This window comes from Asterias rubens, chromosome 9, assembly GCF_902459465.1.
Source record: "Asterias rubens chromosome 9, eAstRub1.3, whole genome shotgun sequence".
Lineage (NCBI taxonomy): Eukaryota > Metazoa > Echinodermata > Asteroidea > Forcipulatida > Asteriidae > Asterias > Asterias rubens.
In genome coordinates, this window is record NC_047070.1 from 12855996 (window position 1) to 12872493 (window position 16498).

Here is a 16498-nt window from a genome sequence, read left to right on the forward strand (position 1 = left end):
TTTGTTTGTGCTTAGCCAGTTGTGCCTAAGAAGCTCTGTGAGTTTGGGTACTGATTAAGTTTCATTACCGATTCGGTACTACACAATTGTTAATTGAAATTGATCTTTAGTCTAAATGTTAGTTCATAAATTCAAATTTACAAACAATGCAAATTCAAATTTACCACTCACTTATAATGCATGGGTGTGAAAACTGTAAATATATTTTCAGAATACAGTTACATTTTTTAACTAATCATCATTTTTTACAATTATTTCTAACGACTCAGCTTCATGACATTCATGACATTTTTATAACTTTCAGGCTCTTGATCGATAATTACCAAAGTTAAATTTAAATTCCACCAAGAAACCACTATTTGTATCTTCATTTCTCAACTGGTCTGCCTTTACCCTCTACACCCCATTTACCGATTCCCCTTCCTTCATCATTCCTATTTTGACAGTTTACCTCTAAGTGGTCAAATTCATGACCTTCTGAAATACTGATTGAAGATTAGCCATGAAAATGGATGTACAATCGCAAGTGGAATTAATCTACATGTATAACCAAATTGCAGGCTGAATAATTGTATTATGAATCCCTTTATAAGCAATTATTGGTTTAAAAATATTCATGGATCAAAACACACTTATCCTTTTAGAATCCTACATGTACTACGCAGGCCTAGAAAACGTTTCTTAGTACAGTGATGGCTATTAATGATGCATCTGATATGTAGCTATCGGAAACTCAACAAAATGTATCAAGTGTATTTTTCTGCTAAATCTTTGAAAAGCAACTGCAATTTACAAAATGTAAACAAAATTGACAAAAAATAAAAAAATCCGGCTAACTTTCTATTTAATTTTAAAAATAATAAATTTATAAATTGTTTTCGGGAAAAAAACAACTGGAATGAAAATATTATGTTCTGTCTTGAAGGATGACTACTTAATATAAAGCAGGACAAAAGGTCTCTGAACCTAGTAGATGTTATTGCACTGACCATGTCATTAGATGCAACGTGCCATGATTAACTACCACTACCATGGCACGTTTTAGCTGAAATATACAGTTCTGTGTACAGACCATTTCACATCGTTAGTAGTGAATTTATACATTGAGGGTGTTTACTGTCAGGCAAGTAGCAACGAAGTACACATTTCAACTTTTAATGTTAATATGTTGTAGGACCACATAAATCAAGAGTTTTTACAATCAAAACATGAAAAATCGAGGAGATGTGCCCTCTTCCTTATAAAAATTAAAAGTTTATATAAATTGTCAATGCCATCTCTATAAAAATTAATAGTTCAAGTTTTCTTCTCATAAATTTGACTGCAAGATGTCCAGGCTCTGAGGGTTGATATGGGACTCTAAATGCTGCTTTTACACTGTGGCAAATATGAATACTTGAATTTCGCTGTGAATTTGCTTAAAATTGCGAATGGATAGTGAATATTTTCTTGGTCGTCCTCGGTCGTCCGTTGACCTCTCCTAACCAATATCTTATGAATATATTACGAATGCTTTCCAACGCTTGCCAATGCACTTGCCAATGACTTGCGAATAGCTTACTAATGTTGCCAACGCTTACGCACGCTATGGCTTACCAATGTTTACAGACAACGACAGCGAATGCCAGTCTTCACAATATTGACTGAAATTTAGGAAACGCTTCCTCAATTGACTGATTTTCGTGCGGAGGTTTAGAATAACTTTTGATTGTTCCGAATTCGTTATCAACGCTTATGATACCCTGGATGAAAGAATCTAGCTCCCATTTAATACAAGTTTTTGTAACACAAGTTCAACCATCCATAATGCAAGTTTGACATTACAGATAGTTGTTTACTGGTAGCTGGTTGTAATGTCAGTAGAGATTGGTTGATAGACGTTAAGACTGATCCCAAGGTCAGAATAATTCTAATAGCAGTCTGGTATGCCATGTATTCCATGAAGCTCATGCAGCTGTTGATTGCACGTAGCATCATATAGCAATGTCAGAGGTAAAATGGACTACAGTACAGTCATCATGGATCCACAACAGCTCTTTGTACACATTCAAATAAACCACAAAATAGAAATCCTATCTACCATTTATTTTTTTAAATTGAAGAAAAAACATAACCTGTACTGTAGACGTCTCCTTTTTTCTCCTCCCCTTGTACTTATTTTATGATTTTTGGATTTGGGGTTAGGGGTTTGTTTTGAATTTGTATTTTTTATTTGTGGTGTTTTTGAGTGGGTGGCTGTATTATTGTCAAAAATCTGTTGTTTCACAAAATTTGATTTAAACAAAATAAAGTTGGTTATTATAAATAATTGATCATATCAAAATTTCCAAACCAGATGAGTCACATGATTTGTTAGGTCCACTTGTTTCAATGTCATCACTGGGTGTCGCCTTCATTCTGGTAAATTAATTTAATCTGCCTTTTATACATGTGGGCAAACTTCTCCGTTCTTTCTACCTGGTCCCAGACAATCCTCTTATTCCCTCTTTGAGATCTATCAAAAAAGAAAAACTGTCCTCCTTCCTCACAACTTTTTTCCCAACAAATCTTTCTTGAAACCCTTCAGTAAACAAGTGTCTGTTAACGTCGTAATTATCCACTTTTTCTCCATTTCAGTTCAATAACTTTCAGCAATTCTGTTTCTTCATTGAGTCTTCCCAGCAGCTAACAGTTTTTTTTTTCAGTAACTAGCCATGGCCAGCAGGACCAGTTTGCTTGTCATTTCACTGGTCACTCAACTTTTGCACTTATCCATTAATTCATATTAAATATGGATTCTCTTCAACACTGAACTATCCAGCCAGACTGTTGCAGAGAATTATGGTCCTCATTTGTAAACATGTAACAAGCATTTGACCAGCGGACCACTGTAAAGGGAGAGCACTGTCTCAACAATCTAGGTAACTTTCTCCCAGTATATCCTTCTCAGAGTTTGCCCTCAACTTCTTCACTAAGTATTCAGTAGCCGCCAGTAATTTCACTAGTCCACAAGCTTTTCAACTAACTAGTCCATATTTTAAAATAAAATAGGGACATTTTTTAATACTGAAGCAGCCAGCCAGATTAAATGTTGGCTTTATAGCCTTTGGCTATATAGTTTTCAGGGGTTTTAACTAGTATTTAGCCAGCAGTTACAGGCCACTGATAGTGTAAAGAGAGATACTGCTTCTTCCAGACTATAGCTCTCTATGTTCAGACCCATAGTATCTCAACAGGTCAATTTCTACTTTCTTTCACATCCATGTCTCACTGCTCCAAGTTCTCCTAATTAGCATTTCCTAAAACAGTCTTCATCAAGGATGCATGGTAGCAAATCCTGTACAAACCTTGTTTCTTCCTGGGTCACATAAATGCATCAATCGGGGCATTGTGTTCATTCCTAAGGGTTCTAGGCCATACATGTCATTTATTGATCACTATCAGGTGCAGAACATGAATGATTATTACTGAACAATACACTGAGTGTGTTTGTGTAACTCACATGTAGTGAAGAAATGGCTAGCTACAAAGTAAGACAAAACTGACAAGCTTCTGGTATAAATCATAATGATATCCAAAGAGTACATTTTGCTATCAGCTGTAAAAAACACAGACCAATCATAGTAATTATTTCATACACAATCATTTTTAACCTGTTCCATGGCTTTACAATGATAATACACATGTTGGATATTTTGGTCCTTGGAAAAAAGTAAGAACATTTTATTGAGTACACGGGCTGACTTAAAAGATACAGGCTGTAATAGACTTTTTAATAGGCCTTAATAGGCCCTAATAATAAAACAAAATTCTGATTTTTCCAAGTGCCCTCAAAAATCGTAAAACCAGACTGAAGTAGGAAAAATATGCCTGAAATCATTAAAATACATTGTGCCTAGTACCCCGTCCTTTTTAAACATTAAAACCAACAACAAATTGTAATTTAGCTGGCTTCAGTTTCATTTCATACCAATATTTGCATGTGTTTTATATAATCTGTGTAAGATGATGGATTTCTCTATTACTTCGTCATCTGTTCGTTGCATTTCTTTATACCACTTTAATTACAGTGTGCATTTTGGCATGCCATTCCTAGTGCTGCAGCTATACAGTGTAATTTGACCTTATCAAATGAGATACCCACCCACATTTTATCACAACTCATATTCAATTTCAAATTCATTTTGGTATTGAAACAATGCCTGTGTGAAATAAGAAACTAATTAGAAAAATATCAGGATATTTTGTGTAAGTTTAAGACAACAACAAAGATAGGACTTGTGTTTTAGTCATTTAGTCATTTCATATTAAGAATAGTGTTATTGCTTTTCTAGGTTAAGTCTAAAATGTTAACCAATCCTCCAGAGAACGGTTACGTGCTTCAAAATTTTTGAAACAAAAAACAGCGTTCAAAGACCCCCCAAATCAGTCTCTTGATTTAGATTGCCGTGATCAAATAAGAAATTCACAAAATCCATCACAAATTCATGAACAATTTATAATTATTTTCACAAAAAGTAGTTTGTTTCCCTAATCACCTTGGTATTGTTGTATAGGAAGATGAGGAGAAAGGCAGAATACAGCTCTTTTCAGGCTTAGGCTCCAATACTTGGGTATTTTGAAAACTTACACTTTTAAATGCTGGCAGCAACAAAGTCTCAGCTGAATCCAAGCCATGCTTTCGAAAAGGCCTTGGCCTATAAATTCGTTAGTGCAACGTTATGGTTATGACATGTTGCAACAGCGACAGCGTGGTGGTGGTGGTGGTGGTTAGATTCAGAAATGTTGATAACAAATTAATGGTATGTGACAAAAAAACTGGTTTCTGAGTGCAAAAACGGAGTTTGTTATATGGTTGTCAAACCTAAGTGAATTTATACATTGAAGCATGGTCAAAACAATAATGAAACCACCAGATTTATCATCCACAAACAAGCAAACGTAATTACAATCAACATTTTAAACATCGTGTAGTCTAACAATTACCGTGTCAAACATGTGGATACTACACATTGCATAGCCTTTTATAATACATGACAAATTAAAATGTCAAATATGTTTTGTTGAAAGAGGATCCATTCCCTGTGCCAAACAAATTCTCCATTATCCTCTAGCGCATAAAATGTCCTTGTAAACCTAATGAAACATGCAATTATCTCTTCTTCAGGTCAATACAGACACTAAGGCAGATACTGACATAGGAATGCACCATCAAACAAAAGAGTTTTAGGTCGTTTTGTACACGGACCACGTTTACCTGTCACATGCACAATGACATTGTAGGTATACACATACATTGGATAATGGATTTGGGTTCTTCAATACAAGGGCATGAGGTATTTAAAATTACAATTAAATATATCCTTTTATTTTTACATTACGCATAACAATCGCCATGGCCTTAAAACTCTGACAAGTATTGTGCATGGCCTAAAAAAAGGTGGCAACAGGTGTGTCCGAAAACCTAGAGCTTAAAACAGGCTGACCAATTATTCACTTTCAAACACTGTAGCCTACACCATGTGACGAACTGTCTATGAATTTATATTTCTTAGCATGGCCGAACAGGAAAACAGAAGAAAAATAAACAACCTTCTAAATTGCCTAACAAAGCTTTGCAACAAAAACTATGAAGAAAAACATGAATTCAGTTTACAGGAATTCAGTTTTTAGAAAATCATCAGTCTAGAAAAAGGTGTGACGCAACCAGGATTGACAGGACAGAGGATGCAAGCCAGGAAATATCACAAAACTCCTATCTCGACAACCAAGTTAAAAAGATTCTAGGATTTCAGGAATGATGGAAAAACCATCACGCCCTGGTAGTGGGGCTGTCGAACCCCCATAAGATCCCCACATATCACAAGGTCATTGACCTTAACCTTGCTTGAATGGAGACTATCACCTATAACAATCGTTGAACGATGTATCCATCAATCAGACATCTAGGTCAGTCAAATAAAGAATGCTAGTGACCTAGCAAATAACATCAACATCATTATAAAATACCATCTGTTGCTTGAAGCTTATAGTAACTCAGTGCTTGGAGGCCAGCCTGTTTTTGCTGATTTAGAAGGTTGTTTTCTCCATTATGACCATTAGAGCATTCCATCCTCCATAGTTATAGCAAGTGGTTCTACCATGGACATAGAATGATAATTCTAACTCCATGTATGCTCTATGGTTCTAGTATTAAATACCACAACCAGAACCTTTGGTACAATTGTTAAAATCCTTTTGGTCTTTGGTCTATGATAAACTTCAAGTTTTCAAATTATGGCTAGTGCATTGGGTATAAAAAAAAAGCTCATCGATTATTAAGGTATCTTGGAATTTGGTAAAGGACAGCGCTCACGCTTTAAGTTTCAATTAATCAATCAATCAAAAGAAATTAATAGCCTACTGTGCTAAAATCAAAAGTTTGCTCTAAGGCGCTGATGAATGGGCAAAAAAAAGGAGAAACGTTATTGATGATACAACTCCTGAAACAGGTAAGCTTTCAGGAGTGTCTTGAACGTATGCAGTGAGGTGGTATCTATGATGTATTCTGGAAGTTGGTTCCAGATTCTGGGTTCGTATACAGAAAATGATCTATCGACAAAAGTTTCCTTTATTCACAGGACAGGAGATCAATGCAGAGCTCTAAAATTGTTTGACACTGAATTAATTTAATTCATAAATACCTTGGACAGTTTCGCTATTCCTGTTGGTGGAGAGCGCATTGCGTGGGGGTGTTTAGACGGTTGATAATGACCAGCTGGAGCTTGAAGTTGTTTTTGGAAAGCATTTGTGTGGGTTATATTTGGCTCAGGCCTTCATGGCACAGCCACGACCCTGCCAGTTTTACACAGCCGGCCGTTTAAGACCTCGTTGCTACCCTTTCATTCCCTTATTTATACTGTTCCTATTTCATCCCTTCCATCAATCAACAGCCAATGTTTTGGTTCATAGTGACCTGTGACCTTCATGTAGCCTCTCCTGAGTGTTCTCTAAATACACAAAACATTTTGATTTGTAGTCGATGACAGATTTGTCTCATTCTTTTGGAGGATGAATGCTGTTGGAGGCGACTTATTCAACATATCAGATGATAAGCAAATCTATTCCTTTCAATTGATCTCAAATCGAAAAACATTTCTTCAGAAGCTCAGTGTATTCTACATACAAAGTTAATAATTTATATGACATTAGGGACTACGCTTTACAAAACAACTTAAACAATAAGTTAAAGTTTTACTCTATGATTCTACTGGGACTCTTTAAACAGTGTATTTTTTCACAGATTTAAAAATAGTGTATTTTTTTTTCAAAGATTTTATTGTGGTGCCGCCATTTTATTATTTTTCTTCCGTTACATTCACTGTACAGGTAAAAAATGCAAAATTAGTCCAACAAATTGTTTATTGTATTTTTAGTTTAAGGAGAAGTTATTCATTATTGCTACACTTTAAGGTAGCTGACAAAATTGGCGGCAAGATAATAAGGATTTTATCACTTAGTACTTGGGACAGGCCATGGAATGCAGAGTGCCTGCATAGAGAGCTTGGTAGACTGGAAGTAAGCCATTTCCAGCATGTAGTGTTTTGTCAGCTTGGTTGAGTCACTAAGAATGTATTGTCATCCACATAATACCAGCAGGAAACTATCACTAGTGATGATACAGCTTAAACTGACAAACTACATTCTTAAAACGACTGTATCATCTTCAACTACAAAATATACTTTGCATTGCTTAGTGTTGTTATAGGACACTACTGTACATTATAAGTACTGAAAAATCAAACTAATCTATGAACAAAATATTGGTCTGATTGTTAATTCATTTTTATCATAATATCGATGAAAGATATTTTCCGAAATAAAAGCTTCAAGTTGCCCTCTTTTCAATTTGTTCTTCTTTATTTTATTTGGATGAAAACATGAAGAGGTATTTACAAAACTGCAATTTAAGAGTTGTGACGTTAGTAAGTAAGCCTATGTGTAGGCCCTATGTAATTCAGTGGCAAAATTGACACAGTTGTTGCACAGAAAGTCTGCCAACAGACGGTGTGTTTGTGTCCAACCCATTAAACAGCACCAAGCCAGAGGCTGATATCGTGGAGCTGAAAGTACACAACAAAAAATGCTAACTGAATAAAAGTAAGATTTATTAACAACCTGTAGACCTATATCAGGTTTCAAACCAAACTTTCAGATGAGAAAAAAATTGGTACTCTGTTAGATTTCATCCACGAAAAAGGAATATTTCATCTCATACGAATAAGGAATCTTCTGTTTCAAGTTGCCCTCTTGAAGTGCACATCGGTGTATGGGTAAAAAAAATAAATTTAAAAACAAATTAGTTATTCTTTATCCCCGATGCAAATTTAACATCTCTTATTACTTCTGCAAATGATGTCCATCATAACACTGTAGGTTGTACCAACAGTAACTGATGCCTACAGCTACAGTGTACACCGAGATCAAACAAATTTTGCATGACAAGTTTTCTACCTCAATCATAATTTGTTCAAGAGGCTCAAATCATTTATGTTCAACAAACCTCTGAAACTTATAAATATAAGCATTTTTTGTTGGTTGTGATACAAGTGAAAACAACAATCAACAGTTTATTTTTCTTCAGGGATGTTGTGATCATTATTATATTTCCATTGCAGCAATCAAAATAAGTAATGTAATTTATAAGCAAATTTTCTCCATGTTGAAAAACTTGACATCATTTTAGATGGAAATATGAAACTGTGGAGGATTTTTAAAATACCAGTAACTTTACAATCAGTGACCTTTCAGATTCAAACTATTAGCAATTATATTTTCATTGGTTACCCAACCTCTTATTTTTTTTTTTCATCAAATTTCTAATTATATAATGCCCAAAACACAGACAGTATCAGCATTATTGCAGTGTACACACACAATATGCAAAAAAAAACAAGTTCAAACTATTTTGATGGTTAAAATAGCCCATTGCACTTAATTGTACATTAATTTATTGTGCTATAATATCCATGCACTCACAGTCAAGCTGTCCCCAAAGTACAGACCATATACACATATTGTACAACCTTTTGAAGTAATATTTTGTTAATGTGGTAATGTCTGTGTTTGTTCAGTCTGTACTTAATAGAACAATGCACTGTGACGTGATACGTGTGCACACTTTGTGTACTGCAGGGCTTTTTATCCATCAATACCAGTAATGTACAAGTGTGAAAATGTAGTCATGTGCACATTGCATACTAAATATAAAATTATGATTTAATTTTTAAACATCACAAAATAAGCTGGGAGATATTTCTGGTAGAAAACATACTTGTCTTGAGTGCAAGTCACGTATCATCCATAACATGTAAGTCATGGTCAAAGTGGTTTGGTCCAAAAGAAATTATGCATAAAGTATCTTAACATTATAATGCTTTTATGTAAATGAGCTCAATTTACAATTTCTCAATGCCACAGGGAATGCTGTATTTTCGTTACGCTGTATACTGATAAGGGCAGTAACCATGGTAACTGAAATGGCATATGTTGTTGTCTTGATGCCGTGATGATAGTCAGAGACTCAAAACTAATGCACTACTGTACATAAATTAATAAGTTGTATTATAAATTGTATGACCGCCATGTAAGTGTGCACTTTACTTGAAGCATAGAATTAATTGAGCCCTACACCCAAAATGCAAGCCCTTCAATTGTTTGAACCTGCTATAAATATAGGTCTACACCCTAATTGGGATTCATTATGTTGGTCACACAACAGGGTCCAATCTAAAATCTCATGTCTCTGTGGCAGTAAAACATGGAGAGTAAATACAACGATATAAATTCAGAAATAATCAGAGCACTAGGAGCTTTGTAATAATACTTACATTACACAGATTCGCTGTGTCTGTCAATCAGACATGACAATTGTGTATTTAGAACACACATTGGAAAGCTGATCCACACTATAGATTTTGAACAATGTTTTTTTTTTCAATTTTTTGATGGCACAATTATTAAAAACAAAAAAGGAAATCAGGTTAAATCAGCTGACATGCCTGGTAAATGTTGTCCCCCCCCAAAAAAAAAAAAGCATCGACACTAGGCTTGGACCCAATAGTTTTCATCTAAAATGCAGGAAAGGATGGGGACAGATCAAACAATTGTCCAAAGGTCATGAAAATATGGCATGATATTTCTCACATTTCTTTATTTCGACAGGCCCTTGGTTGGATGTCAATAGTACACAGTATAGTAACCTATATTGTGTATCAGGATGTACTTGGCGAATTGGTGTGATAGGCTTTACATTGTACAAGCAGAATATGGATCATAAAACGCCCACAACAAGCATCCACACCCTAGAAACCTAGTAACCTACCCATAAAAGGTTTCAGCCTCCAAGTCTAATCTAATTGCTAAATGGTTTTATGCTTGCCTACCTCCCTGACATTTTCACTGTGTTTAGCCATAGAGAAAGGACCGTTTAGCACAGCCACAGTTTAGGGGAAACAGCAAGGAAACTAAATGAACATTTAAAACAGTCATTAGGAATACGTGAAAGAATAATCTAGGCATTTTATTTTTATGCAAAGGTAAAATGGGATTAACCAGAAACTGACACATATTTTCTTTGATTTTTTGATGAAATCGACATTTAAAAAAATATCTCCTAAAACAATTACTTCAAACTTTGCATTCACAAGTCTGCTTTTTCGTCACAAATGATTGGTGCTTTTTTACAAGCATTTAATACAAATTGGTTTCATCATCAAACAATACAAATAGACTGAAAAAGCCTTGCAGACAACCTGTAGTGAAGCCAGTGAAGCCACCCTGTAAAGTCACATAAAGCATGACTTTTAGCAGTTAGTTCAGGGATTACATGTATGTACCTAGCCCTGGCGGCCTTACACTTTCGTATTGTACTACAGTGACGTCCTGGACATCAGGGTACAATTCTGGGGCGGAAAATTTTCACAGCTTCATAACTCAAATCTTACCTGCAACAAGCCACTAATTTCAACAGATTCACATTCCATGGCAGCATATATTTTTCTGCGGTGGGTTTTGATCGTCATATATTCTTCACAAATACGTCATTTTCATGAAATAATGCAGCTCCCAACGTTAAGGAATTCCCATTTTTGTTCGTACTCTCACAGTCTGCCGTGTGTACGCAAGACGCACGACGCGCAAATTTTGAATTGTGTTGTTAACGCTGTGGAGTCAAGATACGGTGACCAAGAATTCATGCGTCTAAGCTTGCATCATGCGTCTTGCACGCGAATGTATACGTGTACGCACGACAACAGATAACACTGTGAGAAAACGATCGAAACGGGAATTTTTTAACGTTGGAAGCTGCATTATTTCACAAAAATGACGGATTTGTGAGGAAAATATGAGGACCAAAACCCACCGCAGAAAAATGTATGCCGCCATGGAATGTGAATCTGTTGAAATAAGTGGCTTGTTGCAGGTAAGATTTGTGTTATGAAGCTGTGAAATTTTTCCGCCCCAGAAACGGGCCTCAATAGTTAGGACTCTGTTCCTGTGTACAGAGAAAGAGTCCTATAATAGGGCTAGTATGTACCTAGTTTTCAGACACTCATAAACATGCTTTTGACCAACATAACGATTTCAGTATCACATAAATGTGATATGAGGTACACGTGTACATTTACAAAGCATGGCCTTGGGTCTAGCAGCATTCTACACTCAGCAAACTGTGCCCATTCACATAGGCCTACATTGTGAATAGAAACCCACCTCCATTGCATGTGTACTGTATAGAAGATAGCGCGTCCTTGTTCTGAATTTAACAATAAAGTTAGATGTACTAGCAAATAAAGCAGACTGTTCTTCAAACAATATCCTGCTACCTTCATGTGGGTTGTGTAAATGAAGCTCTTCATACCATTATGATGGCTTTCTTTTATTCACAAATCAATGCTCAAATAAGTGGTTCACGCTGTGGAGCAAACCCAAAATCATATCAATAGAACATAATTGACTGCATAACATCAAAAAAATTACAGGAAAGAAAAAGGGCAACACAACAAATGTTTTGTCAAGGTGAACATTTGAAAGCCCCATGCAAGAAGAAAGCCTACAGCCATGCCCAGACTGGGGAGTATTGTTGTTACACCATCAGGCAGGGTCTAGGTTTTTCTATTCTTTTCAAAACGTATTAGGGGCCTACATGTACAGAGCGCTATTAACCACCACCCTAGACATGTACATGATCCTGATCATTTTCAGCTTTCAATTAAGAAAAGTCCCTCCCTTTATCCGCCTGACTTCATTTTAAAAAAACATAGGGTTTTTCAACCGATTAGTTTGCAGACACTATTTTGAAGATTGAACGCATGGTGTTTTCCACCTTTCCAGTCACACCAAGTGATTTATTTAGAGCATCTGACCATGGCAATAAGACATCTATCTTCATTATGGCATCTTTTATAGCTTAGAGGGAGTTCATTGGTAGTCCATACCGGCCAGTAAACAGTTTCAAGCATCATTTACATCCATCACCTAAAACCCCAGAGTTTTATTCTTGTATGCCCCACTTTATCCATACCCAGCATCTACATTCCAGATTGTCCATAGGGACACGTTTTCTCTATAAAAACATCCAAGGCCAAGTCAAGGTAGAAAAGTAACTCAAGAAATACCCTAAACAAACCTTAAGTTAATTCTTTTGAGTACAGGCTTTTGTAACTAGCGCTTTTTGAGCAAGTGAGTAATTCCTTCAGCATTGGACCTCTCATTTGAAGTGTAACTTTGTAAAACTTTAAAATAATTATTTTTGTCCAGCACCTGAACAAAACAATCAATGATTGTTAAATTTGCATCGAGGATAAAGAATATTGGTTGGTTTTACCCAATATCCATTTTGGTTTTACCCAAAACAATTGTCCATAATTTAGTCGGTCAGCACATTTAAGGGAAAAATTGCCACATTTTAGGGGATATTGGCAGTGGGTCTTTTTTCCAGGGATGACCTTTGAACAGCACATTTCAGGTTTATTTTGATTGTGGCAATCCCAATAAAACATTTCAGAAATTGAGTCAGCAGAAATATCGTTAAGATGGATTGGTAGACCTACCTAAATGACTTTTATAATCAGTGCTCTTTCCAATTCAAAATCATCTTTTGTTTTAATCTCCAAAAAAAAATCTACATTAAGTTTCAGAGATTGTTTGAAGACAAAAAGAAGTGTTCGCAAATCTTCTTACATCTCAGAAGTAGATTGTTTCAATTGAACCACACACCTCCCCACTTCACACCCACAAAGCAAGTAACCACTCGGAGTTGAAGGATTGAAGTAGATCAAACCATTGGAAAGAAACCATATAAGGTATGAAAAACAAGCTGCAGCAACTTGTACTTAATCTAGTCTACAACAGGGAGCCAAAGAAAAGAATGCAAGACTGGTGCGATATGATCTCTATGACAAGTGATGTAGCATGTTTGTGTCATACGTACTAGAACACTGGAGGTAGAAACCTCCATGCTAGAACGTGAATGCTTGTAAACAAAGGCAGAAACTGTGATGTACTGTAGGATGTATTATAGGATCATGGAGTGTAGAAGGGCCAACAGTAGCTTTTCTGTATCAGGACCTCAATAGTTGTTGTGTTCAGCACGTATGTTTATAAACAAAAGAGGCATGTCGATTATAAAATCGAGTAGGATTACATTTATGCTCTCTCTGGACTCTCTCTCTACAATCTCCTTCAATTCAAGATGGTTTGTGGGGAATTGTTACAAAACCAACTTTTCATTGTGGTGAATCAATTATGTTTTCCGATTCCAACCAAGCAATCAAACTGAGGTTAGATTTAAACTAGTGGCAGACTGGTGGCAGTATTTTATGCACATTTGATGGATCCATGACATTTCTCACCATTTTAATTTCTTTCTTACCATTTTAATTTCTTAATAACGTTCGTTCATTTACAAACTGTATAATTCATTCAGGATAGGTTACAGCAGACTTACATGTAGATTAGTCTGATTAGCAGTCAGGCTAACAACACCAAAATTAATAGGCTACACTGAGAGTGTAAAGAGTCAAAAGTCCAAGTGTTTAAATAGTGTAATTTAACAAACATCGCACACACAATCAAACTGTAATCCTACAGAAACCTTCAACTTCCATGATGAAATCACTTAGTCAGAGCATGGTCTGAGCATCAACCAAGAATCATGCAGATTACAATACGGAAAAGTTTCCGTATGGCGCCACCACTTTTTCATTCGATATGAAATAATATAGTATCTTATTTACCTCAATGAGATATCCCTTTTTGTAAAAATGAGTGAAAAAGTGGTGCGCCATACGGAAAGTTATCCTACAATACAACTAGATTTATCTTTGAGAATTTATCCAAACTATAAGACCTTACTCAATCAACTCACCAACTCGTAATTGGCCTATAGTTATGAGTAAATGATTATATCCAAAACATTTGAGCATTATAATTATTTTGTTTTGTTGAATAAACTCAATTTCAAAACATCAACAACTGAAAGTCTAGCCCACTCAGGACGTCGACCGCTACATACACCAACATGGATTGAGACAATATTAAAGTTTAATTTAAACTTGTTACACATAAATAATGTAAGCCTTGAATTGAAGGTACAGATATGATGATACACCATGTCCATGGATACACAAAAGGTCCTCCATGGTTGAATGAAGGCACCGAGGCGTGATATGATGGGGGCGGAAACCAGGGGTTGCTAATCAGCTAGTTTTAAGTTAATAACAAGTGATATTAAACGAACCTAACGAACGAACTAAGTCTTTTTATGGATCCTCCACCAAACGCACACTCCCACAAATTAAACAAATTCTATTTGATTTTTGTCTCAATCTTTGAAATTGAACTTACCGCCTAGTCGATGACTCTGAGATTCCGTCATGGCTGCTGGCATGGCGTTGATGAATCTAACGGATAAAATCTCACCACCACTCCTCGGCCCGGTAGCAAGAAAGTTGCCGTTAAACGCCACACACAGAGCGGTGTTGTTGGATTCACTTGGCGTAACCTGAGTTTACATGGATGGACGCTTGACTTGTTCGCAGGTGACAGGAAAATAATGTAAACAACACACTCACACACACACGGAGGCCGATTACACTGGGTTGCACACGCGCTGAGTAATGAGGATTGCCGGCGGAACCAGACTACTGAATATGTATGAGTAAAAGTCCAGTGAGTCTAAACTTGGAAGTCGCAGCCGAGTTTGATTTTTTTATTATAAGGAACTGTTTTTATATGGTTTATTTCATAAAGAAAATTAGTTATATAACCTCCTTCAACATTGTTTTATAAATTTTCCGAAAGTTGTTTTAGTTTTCAAAATGCTGATGAAAGGCATATGGAATATATAGAGGGCGCTGTTCCATTAATGCGAGTTCGCCCGCCCCGAACAAGCAAATGGAAGTTTCATAATTTTTTTTGTTCTTCAAGACTTGACTTGTGCCTCAAAAAAAGTGAAAATCACAAAGCGATGTGTTCAGGAGACCGTGAGGAGATCCTTCCGTAATGGTCCTGCACTATTATTTTTTGTGATAAAATTATTTTTAATAGAAACAATTATTGAATTGTAACATTGTGAGCAACAAATAATTTTGAAAGAAAATTTTAGCTCGGGGATGGCTTTCAAGTTCCTATGGCGCCCTCGGTTGAAGAAAGCCTTCCGCGAGAATTCGGGGGAAAAGAACTTTTCAGTGTTTGTTACTTTGTAAAGAGGTGGGCTCAAAGTGACATGCTTTTAGAAAAAAATAATCTGTTTCTAAGAATCAATAAAATTCTTACGAACCTCACAATGATTCATCATCCATCTTAGATGGCATTGTTATTAGAACAAAAGTAAAAAATCAAGGTCACTTGTGCTAACGTGACCTGTCGAGATTGATTATTGTTGCATGTTGGTTCAATATTGAGGTTTTTCTTTCTCTTGAGTTTGTACCCGGCAGAGACCTTCCCGAGTCGTGTGAAAAAATACCACAGGGATGTTAATCGGGTGGGATTCGAACCCACAACCCATGCAATTCTAGAGCAGTGTCTAACCAACTAGACTACCGAGGTTGCCCGGTAACTAGAGGCAGTTCGAATCCTATATTTTGGCAGCGGGTACCGCAACGATAATGGATGTTAATTTTTGAATCGGGGATAAAGAATATTAATTTTGGTTTTTACCCATACACCGATGTGTGTATCACTGTATACTCAGTACTTTCCCGAGTCCTGTGAAAAAAAATATCACAGGCACACTGCTCTAGATTTGCAAGGGTCGTTGGTTCGAATCCCACCCGGGTAACATGCCTGTTGTTTGATATTTTTTTTTTAAAGCGTTCCTATGTATGCGCAAAAACCCAAAACAAACAAAACGGCAATTTTAAATTAATTTATGCAAATTATGCATAATATTGTTTTCCCTACCTCCTTTTTCTACTTTTTTGATACATTGCTTGATTGAAGGTAGATGACCGGAGGGACAATGAGACACTTTAAT